We start from the raw sequence: 13,917 nt of genomic DNA, 5'->3' as shown, positions 1-13,917 counted from the left end.
AGTGAAAGTGAAGTCACTCAGTCGTGTCCAACTCTTAGCGACCCCATGAACTACAGCCCACCAGGCTCCTCAAGTAACTGATGGGATTTTCCAGGCAAGAGTACTGGAGTGGGGTGCCATTGCCTTCTCCGGGTTTTTTCAACGTCTTTAATTAAATCCTTATTCTAGAAACCATAGGACCAGCGTCCTAAGGAAACCCCTAAAGAAATCCTGAAAGAGGTCAGCAACCTCCTGAGAACTGGGGATTCTTTGCCCTTTTTTTTTTTTTTTAATGTATTTATTTTTTAATTGAAGGATAATTGCTTTACAGAATTTTGTTGTTTTCTGTCAAACATCAACATGAATCAGCCATAGTTGTTTCTTAGCTTTTTTTCCCTCTTGATTCTTACTGGAGCTTTTTTTTCGACCCTGTCACATACCAAGCTTTTCTCAGCCAGAGTGGGTTCTGCTCTTGAATGAGCTATCTGCCTGGCGAAAGGGTAGGCTACATGTTGGTGGAGGTGCTCCAGTCTGTTCATTAGACAGGATTCATTCATAGAGTACCTGCAGTACTCCAGGCACTGTGGAGAGGGGAAGGGGAAGTAGGGTCTCCCCTCAAGGCACGTCCCTGGCTGGGGATGTGGGGCAGTGGTGTCGGTGACCATTGTCATGGAGGAAGACTGCTTTTCATGCGAGACTGGAGCGAAGGCCCCGTTGGGCAGTCGCAACCTTGCATGTTTGGTTTTCTGGGACAGTCCTGCTTTCAGATGTCCTGTTCTGTTATCATATGGTCTATTTCACCTGTCTTTGGCTGGGGGATAAAAACATAGGCTCCATGCTGATCGGGCAGAGTTCAGACTAAATCCAGATCCTGGTTCCTGTTGAAAGCTCTGCAGGATACTTGCTTTTATGTTTGTTTTCTAGAATTGGTTCATCATCACAGTTGGATGTGAGCCAGCCACTCGCTCCAAGCTCACTGTCCCTAGGGCTCTGCTCTGAAGAGACCTGCAGATTTAAAAAGCCTTCCCTGCAGCCCATCCCATGTTAAATAATGTCTGTGTGGTACAACAGAGAACCTATGAATCTGTAGCAGAAGGCTGTCATTTTCATGGCTATGTGTCATTGAGTCAAGTCACTCCATTTCTCTGTTTGCTTGTCTGTGAAATGGGGCTAAAGTGGAAACCTACTCCACAGACGCTCTTGAAAGGACTACCTGTGAGATGACCTAATATCCTTTGGCAACATTTTTAAAAGTTCCTTGATGTTTATTGTTACTTAAAATGGCTCCAGAGGTTAATGCAAAATTAAGGAAACTCCCAAGCCAGTCTTAACACTGTTGGCACAAAGAGCAGTTACTTTCCTCGGTAAAATAGAATCGATCAGGTTTCTTTTCATTAAAAAGGTACAGCAATTTGCTGTTGTATGAAACCTTTGATGTCCCCTAGAAGTCCTACTTGCCAATTTAGGGGTCCCTGACAAAGGCTATTTTTTTCACTAGGAAGGACCTCCTGCCATAGGTAGATTAGGGAAGTTTTGTACATGGTACCCAAAGTGTTCCATTAGCATCTTTAAAGGACTGAGAAATCCTAGCTGTCTGGCTTCTGCTTTCTTTCCTTAGGGGGCCTGTCATACCTACTCTGTGCTGAGGGAGAGCCTCACCCTCCCATTCCCCGCTTCCTCGGAGTGGAGCCCCTTCCTGTCAGGTGGGAGCCTGGAAATCTGACCTTCCCCCTCCATGCCGGGCCACCTCAGCCACATAGAGAAATGAAGAGCTGATTCAGCTCTCCTAGGACTTCTTGGAAGCAGAAAGATCACCACACAATAAATGGCATGATGCTGTCAGGGGCCTGGCCGTGGACCCCACCTTCCCAAGAGCTAGGGATTTACCCCCATTCTGGCTAACGTGACCCATTTTGGGGTTCAGGAAATATGGTCAGATGTGTCATTAAGATCTCCCAAATCTAAGGTCAGTGAAAACCCAGAGAAATCAGGCTGTTCTCCTCCAGGAGCTTTCTTCCCAGAGAAGCAGGACCAAGCCCAGAGCCGAAGCACTCCGCTGGGAGGGCTGCTGCCATGAGGCTGCAGGTGTTTTGTTCTCTTCCCAGTAACAAATGTGAACCCTACTCTAATTCTAGATTTCTGATTTTTTTAAACAACCTCTTTTCTTGCTAAAATCTATGATATTCATTTATTAAAGGACGAGAAATACTTAGTCATGAAGCCCTCAGAGCATAATTCCAGTGTTTCTAAGGGTAAAACTTTGAACTGCAAAGTCCTGGTTTGATCCACAGTCTGTTCTCTCTCTGTGTCCATCTCCTTCCCTCCCCTTCCCTCTTTTCCTCTCCCCTCTTTTCCGCTCCCCTTTCGTCTCTCCTCTCTTTCTCTCTGATGAAACTAGCCTGGACTGTGACATTTTTTAAGTATTCATGTCTGTGTAGTGTTCAGTTTGACTCCTTAATGGAAATTAATGACCACGAAGAGGCCAGAAGTTCTGAGGTTGAACTTTGAATTTCCACTGGGCCTCTACTTGTGTACATGCCACTGTAATTAATTGTAACTTCCATTAGTCAATTGTATGTTCAGAAATGATTGGGAAGCAGTGGAGCCCAGTAATCAGAAAACATGGTGTGACTGACAGATCTGTTAGGAGGTGTCCCCTAGTGGTGGTGGCCCTGTGGCCAGAATGCACTCCCACTGGCCCTGGTCATCTCAGGCTGTCCTGCTATTTGGGGTGGGGCACCAAGGTGGGCAGCTCCCGGCACGTACCACTGCAGTGCTGGTCAGGGGAGAGGAGGACCACCCAGGCCGCCCACTTTGTGGATCCACCTGACTCCTGGATCTGTCCTCCCACCAGACTGGCGCCCTCAGGACGGATGGGCCTTTGCCTCTTGTCCATCTTGGAGCCACCCTGGAGACCCTCCTTTGGGTTCCTCCTTCACTTCCTTCCTCTGCTGAACTGACGTGGGTGCTGCTTCTTGGCCACCATCTGTGTTACCTGCATGTCCTCGTCATGTCTTATAGGTGAATGAGGGGTTTGGACTGTTTGTGAAACTAAAATAGCTGATTTTGTTCAGTCAGTTTCAGAGTCACTTTTGGAAAATTTTAGATTGTCTGCAAAATCCTGCATAGCTAAAGCAGGGAAAGAAGCCTTTGGAGACCCTACTGTTCGGTGCTCGGTGGCCGAAACCTTAGCTGGGCTGGAGCATCGCAGCTACTCTTGCCTCCGGCCCCAAGGGAGGTGCGGCATCCCAGCCCAGCAGGATAGCTGCATGCCGCCACTTGTCCCCCCACCCCTCTGGCCAGTGAATGCGGTGAGGAGTCACACAGGATGGGTGACTCCTGTTTGCCCAGCAAACATAAACAGTGTGATGTTCAGGTCATGGTTTATGGGTCTAAGATTTCCTCCTGGACTACAGTTCCCTTTTGTTTCTAAATGGTGAATCTCTTTAGCTGTGACAGCAATTTGAGAGCTAGAGTAGCATGACCCTTAATTCAGGGAGCTGGACTTAAGAGTGGGTGTAGTAGGATGGGAGAAGGTAAATTCTTCATTAAATGCTTACTATTTAAAATTTTACTATTATAAAAATTAAATTATTTGGATGTTAAAACTGCACCTTGTATTGATCCTTAGGAAGTTTCATCTTGCAAGAAATGTGAGTTTTAGAAACTTAATCTAAGGTTCTAGGTCTTGTCCACAAGCAGTAGGTTCTGCTTGGATTCAGCAGAGATTAACTTTTAGCAGGTGTAGGTTTGAAATGCTTCATGGAAGCTGTAAGGCTTAAAAGAGCGGTAAGTGTTTCAACTGGCAGAGGGAAGAGAGGGCTGTTTCAGGAGGACGTTCGTTCACTTATTCAGCCAGCAATTATTGTGCGCCTCTCCTCTGTTTCAGCTTTGCAGGCTGCTTGGGACATCAAGAAAATGTGTCCCTGCTGGAATGTACACTTCTCGTGGGTGAATACCACGTCTAAGACAGTGCTCTTGAGATAATGAGATGGTCCGTAAGTGGTTTGATTTGAAGGCTTTGCTCTGCTCTCAGTATACTGGGAATTCAATATGTGTGAAAAAGTAACCGTTCCGGGCACTATATGATGCAGTGCCAGGTGTGGCTTAGGAGTTAAGCAGAGGACAGCCTGGGGCGGGTGGGGCTGGAGGATCTGTCTGGATGTTTGGATCGGGAGAGCAGGCCAGGCAAGGCACTGACCCTGGCGCATCGGATCAGGTGGCAAAGCTGGAATGAGGTCAGCAGAGCCAAACCCCCCAGGTCTCTGCCAGCCACAGCTTTGGAGTATTATATGGGCTGCCCTTCCTGGAAACCCGATTTTCCTTTAGGGAGGCTCCTCAACTGAGTATAGATTTGGCCAGAATTTCCATACCTGTTTTCTTTTCCCTCATAAACTATTCAGTGTCTAAAATGGCAAGTTGATAGCATTTGCCAAACGGTTTTTATAGCGCTGCACCTCCTATAATTCCCCTTCTCAGGCAGCTGTGGAGGGTGGTTCTCTTCAGCCAGCCTCACAGGCAGAGGGCTGCATTTTAATCAGCCAGGCCTCTGTGGTCCCTGAACACCACGTTGGTTTTCATGCGCTGCCCTCTTCCAACCCAGAAGAGACTAAGAAATTACCAAATTAAGCCAGAATGCTATGCTTCAACACCATTAGGTGTTTTCTTGAGCTGCTTCATAGTTGGGCCTTAAAGATGAGCTCCACAAGACTTGCTGACATTTCTACTCTCCAACATCGGACATGGCCACCTTACCAAGCCCTGCTGTTTCTCCTGGGGTGATACCATCAGAAGCCTTGGATGCTGTCATATGGTTGTGGCCTGTGATAGATTGGGTGTCCCTCAGACCCTCCTTGGGGGGAAGCAGAGATGGTGGCCAGCAGGCGTTTCTTTGCTCTCAGATAGAAGCATTCATCGGAGAAGGCAATGGCACCCCACTCCAGTACTCTTGCCTGGAAAATCCCATGGATGGAGGAGCCTGGAAGGCTGCAGTCCATGGGGTCGCTAAGAGTCGGACATGACTGAGCAACTTTGCTTTCACTTTTCACTTTCATGCATTGGAGAAGGAAATGGCAACCCACTCCAGTGTTCTTGCCTGGAGAATCCCAGGGACGGGGGAGCCTGGTGGCTGCCGTCTATGGGGTCACACAGAGTCGGACACGACTGAAGTGACTTAGCATAGCATAGCATAGAAGCATTCATTCTCTGAAACCCACACCTGTTCGCTGAAATCCACCTGAAGTTTCCCTGTCATTGAGCAAACATGGATTCATTTCTTTTCCATCCTAAATGTTCTACATGTAGTCCCTCACTCGCCTCAGGGGTTGCAAGTTTGGCTTAAATTATCTTTATGTTTAAAGAGTAAAGAAAGTGGTATTTCACTATAATTTTGTGTTTCAGGCAGACTTTCCACCAAGCGTCTTTTAATTTTGGCCAGGAAAGCGTGGCTAACCTGCGTGGATTTGCAGATGGGAGAGTTTTGTCCCTGTGGTTCTTTTTCCTTCCCTGTCATATTTGGAATTGGGGCCCTGTTCTTCTCCTTTCTGCCAGGAAGATAAAAACACTGCTGAGAAATCCGGATTTGTCACAGTGGAGTTAGTTGTGGGAGGACAGCAGCAGGAACAGTTTATGTTTTATTCCCAGATTAAAGTTGATGGGGGTTATGTTTTGTGTACAGTTTTTTGGAGGCGTGGCCCTTTCTTAGAACATCATGTGATTTAGTGGTGATAATTAGTTAGAAACTTGTCTTCCCTACAGATGCCAAGGTTAGAGAGGGACTTACTCTCACCAGAGACCAGATGACAGCATCCACAGATATTTTTAGAAGGGGCCTCATCATTTGGTTTCCCTATTTCATTTTCTTTGCATCAACAGCCTGATTTCAAACTTAGTCTTGGGCAGGGAGGGAGAGGGCGGAGATTTTCTCCCTGTTAATGAAAGTCCTGGATGGGACAGGACAGCGTCTTCCTATTTATTGTTAGTTGGCCCACTGCCTAGAAACTGCAAAGTGATGGCTGTAATCCCCTTCAGCTGTAGGCTTCCTTTTCCTTCCTGAAGTTTTGCCTAATCTAATGTGGTTTTAGACTCATAAGGCCATCCACAAACACACATAAACCTCATAGTTAACTGAAGCATCTCACTTTAAAGAATGTAAGACTAGTGAGAGCACCATTCAAACGCAGGGAATTTGTGTCCAAACCAAGTATCGTTAAATCCGGTTATTTACTGTGCTCCTTTCATTTTTCCAGTCAGTCATTTTTCCAGATGGTGTCAGATAAATATGTGTAAACATCGAGCCACCAGAGAGAGGTTAAAAAATCTTAAGGCGGGGGCCTTAGAGAGGCTGCTTTCCTTGTGATGAATTGTAATTGTAAGGTCTTCCTCGTGAATACTGATCCTAGCGTTCCTCTTAGAAGGGTGATTGCGTTTCCTTTCTGTGTTCACGGTATTTTACAAACTGTTTGCCTTCTACCACAGAGGAACAAGTTGTCTTTCCATCCTGTGGAGTCGGGGCTTCTCTGCTCAGTTTGTCCTCTGTGAGGGCCGCCTCTCAGCCTGGGCCTGGCCTCTGCCAGTTGAACTTCTAGGCTCAGGCTGTTTGCTCTGCGACCTCAAGGGCGTGTCAGGACAGAGTGCCACGAGGGGCCCCAGGCCCATTCTGCAAAGAAGGAAAGCGGGCAGGTCGATGCCCTCTTTTGCTTTGAACGATGCCACGTTACGGGCTTATAGGTGCCTCCTGCCTTCTTCCCTCCTGTGTTGACCCGGTGCCAGCATCAGAGCGAGTTGCGTGCTCTGCCGCTGTACTTGGGGAATGAAGTGTGTCAACTCCCCAGCATGCACTGGTGTCTGTGGCTGAGTAATTAACACCAGAGGGAATGGGGGGATGGGGTTTGGGCTAGGAAATACTTCACAGCTCCTCTCTTGGCACTTGCAGTAAGTCAGGGTCCAGACTTGGGGACCAGAGTCCCCTAATGACTGACTGCATAGTGATCTTAGATGGTGGTTTAAGTGTTATTGTGAAGGGAAGAATGAAATCCCCTTAAAGAACCATATCCGCACCCTGTCTGTTCGGGCCTCAGGGGTCCCAGGTGGAGCCACTAGAACAGTACCGGTTCCAGCAGGCTAAATGTCTCACGGGTGCTGATACCCGTCAGACCTTTCCTCCCTTTGAAGTCAGCAAGCTGTTATTTTATAGTCCAGGATAATATTATCTAGTATCCTTACAGAGCAGAGAATACCTCCAAAAAAGCCATCAGCTAGGGAAACAATACTTGGGGAAGGGGTGGAAAGAAGGGGCCTTTTCCTGCTTTATCATCTCTGCCTCTCATAAACAACCCAAGCTCTTCTTTTTGGAGCTGTAGCAAGGGTAGCTATGACTGTGGGTGTGTAATGTCACAAATACTAAGCCCTGCTGTCTTTCTGAGGGGTAGTGAAAAGGAAGATTGCCAAGCAGTCCAGTCAAGAGAGAGAAGCAGATGTAAATAACGTATGTGTATGAGTAAGAGAGGGGGGAGCTTATTGATGCATTTTTCATTACTTGTTCACCTTATCTGGTGAGACGATCCAGAGTTCATGTTACTTCCCTCCCACCTTTCTATCCATTTCTTGGCCTAGAGCCTTTTTTTTTTTTTAAACCATGACAGCTGACACTGTCTCCGTAAACAAGTGGTCTTGAGGCCTGTCACATCAGTTCATTTAGCTACATCTCTTGAGTGTGTGGATAAATATATATGTGTGTGTCTGTATAATAAGTTTATTTTTTAATTCTCTGACTTTTCCTGGCTTGGTGGTCATATGATGTCTGATAAGACTTGTGTAAATTCAGATGCTTTGAGAGGACTTACGATTTGAAGATTTCTTGGAGGCATAATAATAATGCCAACAGTAATGTTGTTATTCATTGTTAAAAGGGTATTCTTTGGGAGGTTTTTTTGAGCCATTTGTGTGTGATATAATTTTATTTCCTCTGTAGATTTTTAATATATAAAGCAAAGTCTACTTAGGCAAGACAAAGTCTACTTCCCAAGACAGTCTACTTAGAGATTGCTTGTTTTTTTGGTGAGGGAAGTCAAGATTACCCCTGGCCATCTGTGCAGACTGATGAAGCATTTGTGGAAAGTGGCCATTTCCTCCTCTGGTGTTGGGCTATCAATGGAAAGGGTGGTAAGCAAGTTATTTAGTCCACAGAGCCAGCGGGGGAGAACTAGAGAAGCATAACTGGTCTGTTTGGGGTGACCAGCTTCTCTGGTTTATAGCATGAAAGTCCTATGTCCCAGGAAGCCCTTCAGTCCAAAAATCTGGAGTAAAACCCCATCCGCAGCCCGGCCCTCCCTAACTTGGAAGGGCCCGCTGAGACACAGCAGGTTTACCTGGCTTCGTTAACCTCCCCAGGTGAATGGCCCCATTTCCTCTAGGCATTTGAACTTGAGAGCATTTTGTTATCAAGCACAGGAGTAAGGTAAGTAATCTTCAGGCTTTTGTCCTTAGGTTTTCAGACCTTTGAATCTAGTGCAGCAAAACAGCCTGACTTGGAGCACCCCAGCCCAGCGGTGGGTGAGGAGACCGGGGAGGCTCAGGAGGTGTGACCCAGAGGGCCTGCTGCTGCTGTTTGAATGTCCTTAACCGTCTCTGGTTTTCTTCTCTCCTCCTGTAGACCCTCAAACTGACGCAAGACCTACCGAGAAAACCCTTTGCCAAATCTGCTCTCAGCAAGTGGACAGTGATACCGTTTACAGCTTAACACCTTTGTGAGCCCGCGCGTTTCCCACCCCAGCAGAGACTGTTATCGGCCCCTTCCCCTGGGTGAAGCACTTACCCTCGCACAGAACTCTCTCTATAATGTATGCAAAACCTTCTTTGTACGGGGTGACAGCCACCTGCCAGCGAAGGACAGCACCTGCCAGCACCGCCCACCCCGTTCAGAGCACACCGTCAGCCGGCGGGCCATCCTTTGGTGTTTTAATAGCGCGATGGTTTATGGGATGTGTTAAGCGTTGTTTTGTGTTCGTTTTCCTTTGACTTTCAGTTTCTCACATGCATTGACTTGGAGTCTTTTTATGTTAAAGTGTTAACCATCCTTCCCCTGGCACATTTACAAACAGAAAATGTACCAGCTACTGCGCTGGCTTTGGGTGTCACAAACGTCCAAACCTGTAGAACTCCCCAAACTAACATATTACGTAAACTAGAGGAGGTTTTTCTGTCTTCTCTACTTTGGTAGAAAACTATTGTTTTCTTAAAAAAAAAAAAGTCAACAGTGGCACGAGTGTTGGCTGTGCACAGCGGCCCAGGACAGAGCCCTGCATCTGCAAACTGAAGGGTGCCCAGCGTCTGCCCCCGAGTGCTGGTCCTGAGTCAGGGCGGTCGGGCGACAGTACCCTGGCCCTGGCCTGCAGTTGCCAGATGGGTTTGGCCTGCGGTCTCCTGTCAGTATCCTCAGCTCACGCAGTCACAGTGATCATACGCTGGTTAAAAATTAGGATCTCTTCGAGAAGAAATCTGCTCAGCTCTTCACTCATTGCCAAAGGCCACTAATGGATTTAGTTTTAAGGAGAAAAGAAAAGGAAAAAAAAAAAAACGTAGTCTTGTTTTGCTTTGCAGAAGTGAACTTACAGGTAAACATTAAGCCTGCAGTGAGAAATGTGTGGAAAGTACAAACCCGAGTCACTCTTTTTTCTAAATGCACACCCTTGATTACTTTTAGCCTTGCTCTGTATAATCTGATCTAGTAGACGTGTATGAAGGAGAGGCAATAGCATACAAACTGATTCTTTTTTTTAATATAAATAAGCTTAGGTTGTTAATTATACAAGTGACTCAATGGAAGTACAAGATAGGGCCGTTTTGACCTCCCTCCTCCCACTTTTCCTGCTTGTATGGATTTCATTTTTTTCTTTTCAAAAAGTTATGGTGCTGTATAGGTGCTTTCTGTTTAACCCAGAAAGTGTGATTATATTAGTTGCCCTCTTTGGTAGACAGAGTAGTTGGGAACACCTTTGGTACATATGAAACTGGGACAATGAAGCTCTGATTGGCACAGCATATGCATACTTCTCCAAAAAGGTATATGAAGACTCTTTTCTTGCATATAAAGCATTAGGCATACAAATGTATAAATATATTTTATCATGTACAGTTACAAAAACGGAACATTCTGCATGGATGTTAGGAATCCAGGCTCGTAGTTCAGCCCAGACCTCCCTGCATGAGTTCTCGCAGACACTTGCACCATGCAGTGGGCGCTGACTCCCCCACCAACTCAGACATGCCACCCGACCACCTGCACCCACCACCAGCCACCAGGGGCCCCCTTGCGCATCTTTGCTTCCTGATTCCTCTGGGGGTGACGGTGGTGGTGATAACAGCTCCTAGCATAATGAAAGTTCCATTTGGTGTTGTCACTTGTCTCTCCCGCCTCGCTTAGGTTGTCATGTTTGAGTGATGGCCCCGTTGATTTCACCCTGCCTTTTACTGAATCTGTAAATTGTTGTGCAGTTTGTGGTTATAGTAGACCTGTAGCCTATTGCCTTTTCTGAACTGCTCCAAGTTTATAATCTTCATTTTGAAAGTATGTATAATTTTTGAAAATATGTATTCTATTCACGCAATCTGCTTCTCAGTGAGACAGACTTTTGCTTACCATATTCCTCTGTAGTAAGGCTAGCCCCCTCCTCGAGTCTTTGGTGGTCTGCTGTTCATGAGGACTGTCCATTGTCCGTGAGAGGGGGCTGCTCTCTGGGTTCCTAAGTGATGCTGCCCTCGGTGAAGACACAGTTTGGTCAGGGACGGGAGGGACCAGGGGGTATCGGATTCAGGAGAGAATCCAAAGTGCTTCCAACACAAGGGCCCTGAGACTTTCTCTCCTGAGCTCAGAGAAACAAGAAAACTAACAAAATAGCTATTTGCCTTTGCAGTTTTCTAGACCGTGGAAACTACTTTGGGAGTAGAAAGGCAACCCTCAAATGTGTTTCAACTTTAAAATGTTGAATTCCTTTCAGACCTGTGGCATCTCATTTATTCTCCCCCCTGCCCCAATGTTTGTTAGATTTCAGGCAGAATGTCTTATAAAATGTCCTAGAACCAGATTATAATTTAATTGAAAACAGCTGAGGGAGGGATGGAGCTGGGGTGTGAGAGCAAGACAGCCATGGAACAGATCAGGAAAATGGAGAGGGAGGGGGGGCTTTGAATCTTTTCTTTACTTTTTATTTTTTAAAAAGTAACTCAGCATCTACATGTAGAGTATCATGGACAGCTGAGATCAGGGCAAAGTCAGGTGCCAGCATCAGTCTAGAAAGGGTCAGGCAAGAATGGAATAGTTAGGCTTGTCCAGGATCACACAGCCTTGCTCTCACCCTTGGCCACTCACCTGGAGGCCAGGATCCCTTAGACTAACCAGGTCCTGCCACAGTCAGACGAGGCAGGGTAGAGGTGCCATCTTCTGTTAAGACCCTGCTTTCAGGAAGGGCCACTAGTGGCCACCATGTGAAGTTTTGAGTCTCACAGGAAGTTTTCTGACCTGGAGCGTCTCAGTGGAATACTCAGTAGCCTCCGGGGGTCTGGCAGTCATAATGTTTGCTTCCTGATGCAAACTCGCACAGTCTACCCTCAGCCTCTCATTAAGCTGCTCTAGGGAGCCTTCCACTTTTTGATGGGAAATTTAGAAAGAAGAGTAACAATGTTGAAAACATGACCTGAACTCTGGGGTTCTGTTGTTACCTTCAAGGTTCCAGAACCAGAAACCTTTTACCAAAGTTAGAGCTTTATCACAAGCCTTCCCTGTCCTGGCATGAGGCCGCCAGACTCAAGAGTATCCTATTAACTGTGAATGAATCTGAGGTCAGTTCCCTTTATTGCGGAAACACATTCTTTGAAGATTTCAGAAGTTCGTCTTTGCTGTTAGCAGGTGGAGCGTGTTTACACGTGTACCGGTGGACTGTGGGGGGGCCAGGGCTTGGTGTTGGGTTTCAGCCCTGTGTGTGTCGCTTCCCCACTCTGAGAAGACCTCATGGCCCACTACTCAGGACAGGTATGCCCAGTCTCAGGGTGTCATTTCAGGCAGCTTCTGAACCTGTTAAAGATGGAAGGGAGTCTATCTCATGAACCCCAACTTAAAGAATAAGGAATATTAGAATCTCTTGGAAAGCCCATGTTTTTTTGTGCTGATGCCAAGGGCTGGTGAAGGAAAATAAGTTACCTTTTCTCTCTCAAAGCAGAAACAAAATCCTGACAGGTCCGAACTGTGATTTCCTCTTGGTGTATTTGGGAACCGTTGATTATGTATAACGTATTTTTTTAAATTAAGAAAAGCAAAAATTTTTTGTAGAAATTCAGTCGCTGGCAAAGAGGTACAAACAGCCAGCCTCTCCTGGAGACCAGGGGTGGCAGGGTGCAGCAAGGGGAGAGAGCAGTCCTTGTGAAATCCCGTCTGTCAGAGCCCAGGGACTGAGAAGAGTGCAGCTGGCCCCGAGTACACACGGGCTCCACATCCTCAGAGTCAGCCAGCCGCGGGTCCGGAGGGCCAGTTGTACTGCCTTTTTATATAAGGGACTTGGGCATTCGCGGATGTAGGCGGGGGGATGGAGTCCTGCAACCAGTCCCCCACGGATACCGGGGGTGACTGTGTATTATATTTGACCTAGATCTTTAGTGGGTAACATTTTATGCAGTTTGAATGAATAAAAATATTTTCCTTTTGTTTAGTTTTATTTGTATGTATTTTACTTTGATGAATGATTGGTTCCGAGGCCTCTGCCACACTCCAGAAATACTTGTGTGGCTGCTTTAAAAAAAAAAAAAAAGCTGTGTGTCTGGTCACTTATTTCTCTAAAATTATCTCATTGCCTGGCAATCAATCTTCTCTCAATATACTTGTCCTAGCACATTATGTACACAGGAAATGTAAACAGATGTGAAGGAGGACCAGAAAAAAAAAGTTGATAATAAAGAAAAATGTATGTTTTGGCTTCACATGTTTAACATTTTTTTTTTAAGAAAAAAGTTGCATGAATGGAAAAAAAATCTGTATACAGTATCTGTAAAACTGTCTTATCTGTTTCAATTTCTTGCTCATACCCCATACAAACTAGAACTCAGTGTGGTGCATGGCTGTATTCAAACACCTGAGAGTCATGCAGTTGATCCTTTGGTTTGAAGCACCTCATCCTTTCTTTCAAAGCGAACACTATCATATTGCATTCTTACTGAGGATTTTGTCTGTCCATATGTTACCATGAAATATCTCTACCACCTTTTGTCTCAAGAATCCAAAACCAGTTTGATTTGGGAATCTTCTCCTTTCCAAGTGAAATAGAGATGCAGTACTTAACTTTCCTTGGTGTTTGTAGGTATTGCCTTGTGTATTCCATTTAAAACCGTAATCTAGTTTGTAAAAGCAATGGTGACGCATGTAAATAAAGCATCAATGACACTCTACCTTACTCCAAGAGATTGTTTGTTGTCCCTCGCCGTCTCTTTAACCTGAGAAGTGAAATGGCTGGATTTATCTCAAGGTCTCCCTGTGGGAGAGGCACAGAGCAAAGAGACTGTCCTGAGATCTCTAAACTAAATGAATCCTGTGGACTTTTTCTCTGACCCACTTTGACCTCCATAGGCGACCAGACACTTTGATAAAGCAGATTCATGGCATTGTGCATGGTCGTGGAGAGCCACTTTCAGCCTGCCGAGTCAGTTCACCCTGGGGGAGCTTCTGTGCGGGTAGTGGGATTTGGACTCTGCGCCCTGCATGGGTATCAGAGGTTTTGACCCTACGGGGGTCATGCTCTCAGGAGTCCAGCAGATGAACACTGGTCGTGGGTCATCACTGTGGCCTCCTACACAGCAAACAGCGTTTAGGCTGCTGGTGGCCATAGCATAAATGTTTCCTCGGGGCTATGTTCAGGGGAACTCCACCCTGCTGTAAAACTATTCTCAGTAGCC

General features: G+C 46.2%; 1 protein-coding gene across 3 annotated transcripts in view; it reads left to right on the top strand.

The window, feature by feature from the left end:
• FOXO3 (forkhead box O3) overlaps positions 1–13,413 on the top strand; it is a 116,469-nt gene extending 103,056 nt beyond the window's left edge. For all 3 annotated transcript variants that reach the window (XM_061427650.1, XM_061427651.1, XM_061427652.1), the window contains exon 3: positions 8,633–13,413. The gene's annotated coding sequence lies outside the window, so the exon portion shown is untranslated. The remainder of the gene's footprint in view (positions 1–8,632) is intronic.
• The last annotated feature ends 504 nt before the right edge of the window (positions 13,414–13,917 follow it).

Source organism: Bos javanicus, chromosome 9, assembly GCF_032452875.1.
Source record: "Bos javanicus breed banteng chromosome 9, ARS-OSU_banteng_1.0, whole genome shotgun sequence".
In the NCBI taxonomy this organism is placed as follows: Eukaryota; Metazoa; Chordata; class Mammalia; order Artiodactyla; family Bovidae; genus Bos; species Bos javanicus.
This window is presented reverse-complemented; position numbering and strand designations above follow the sequence as displayed.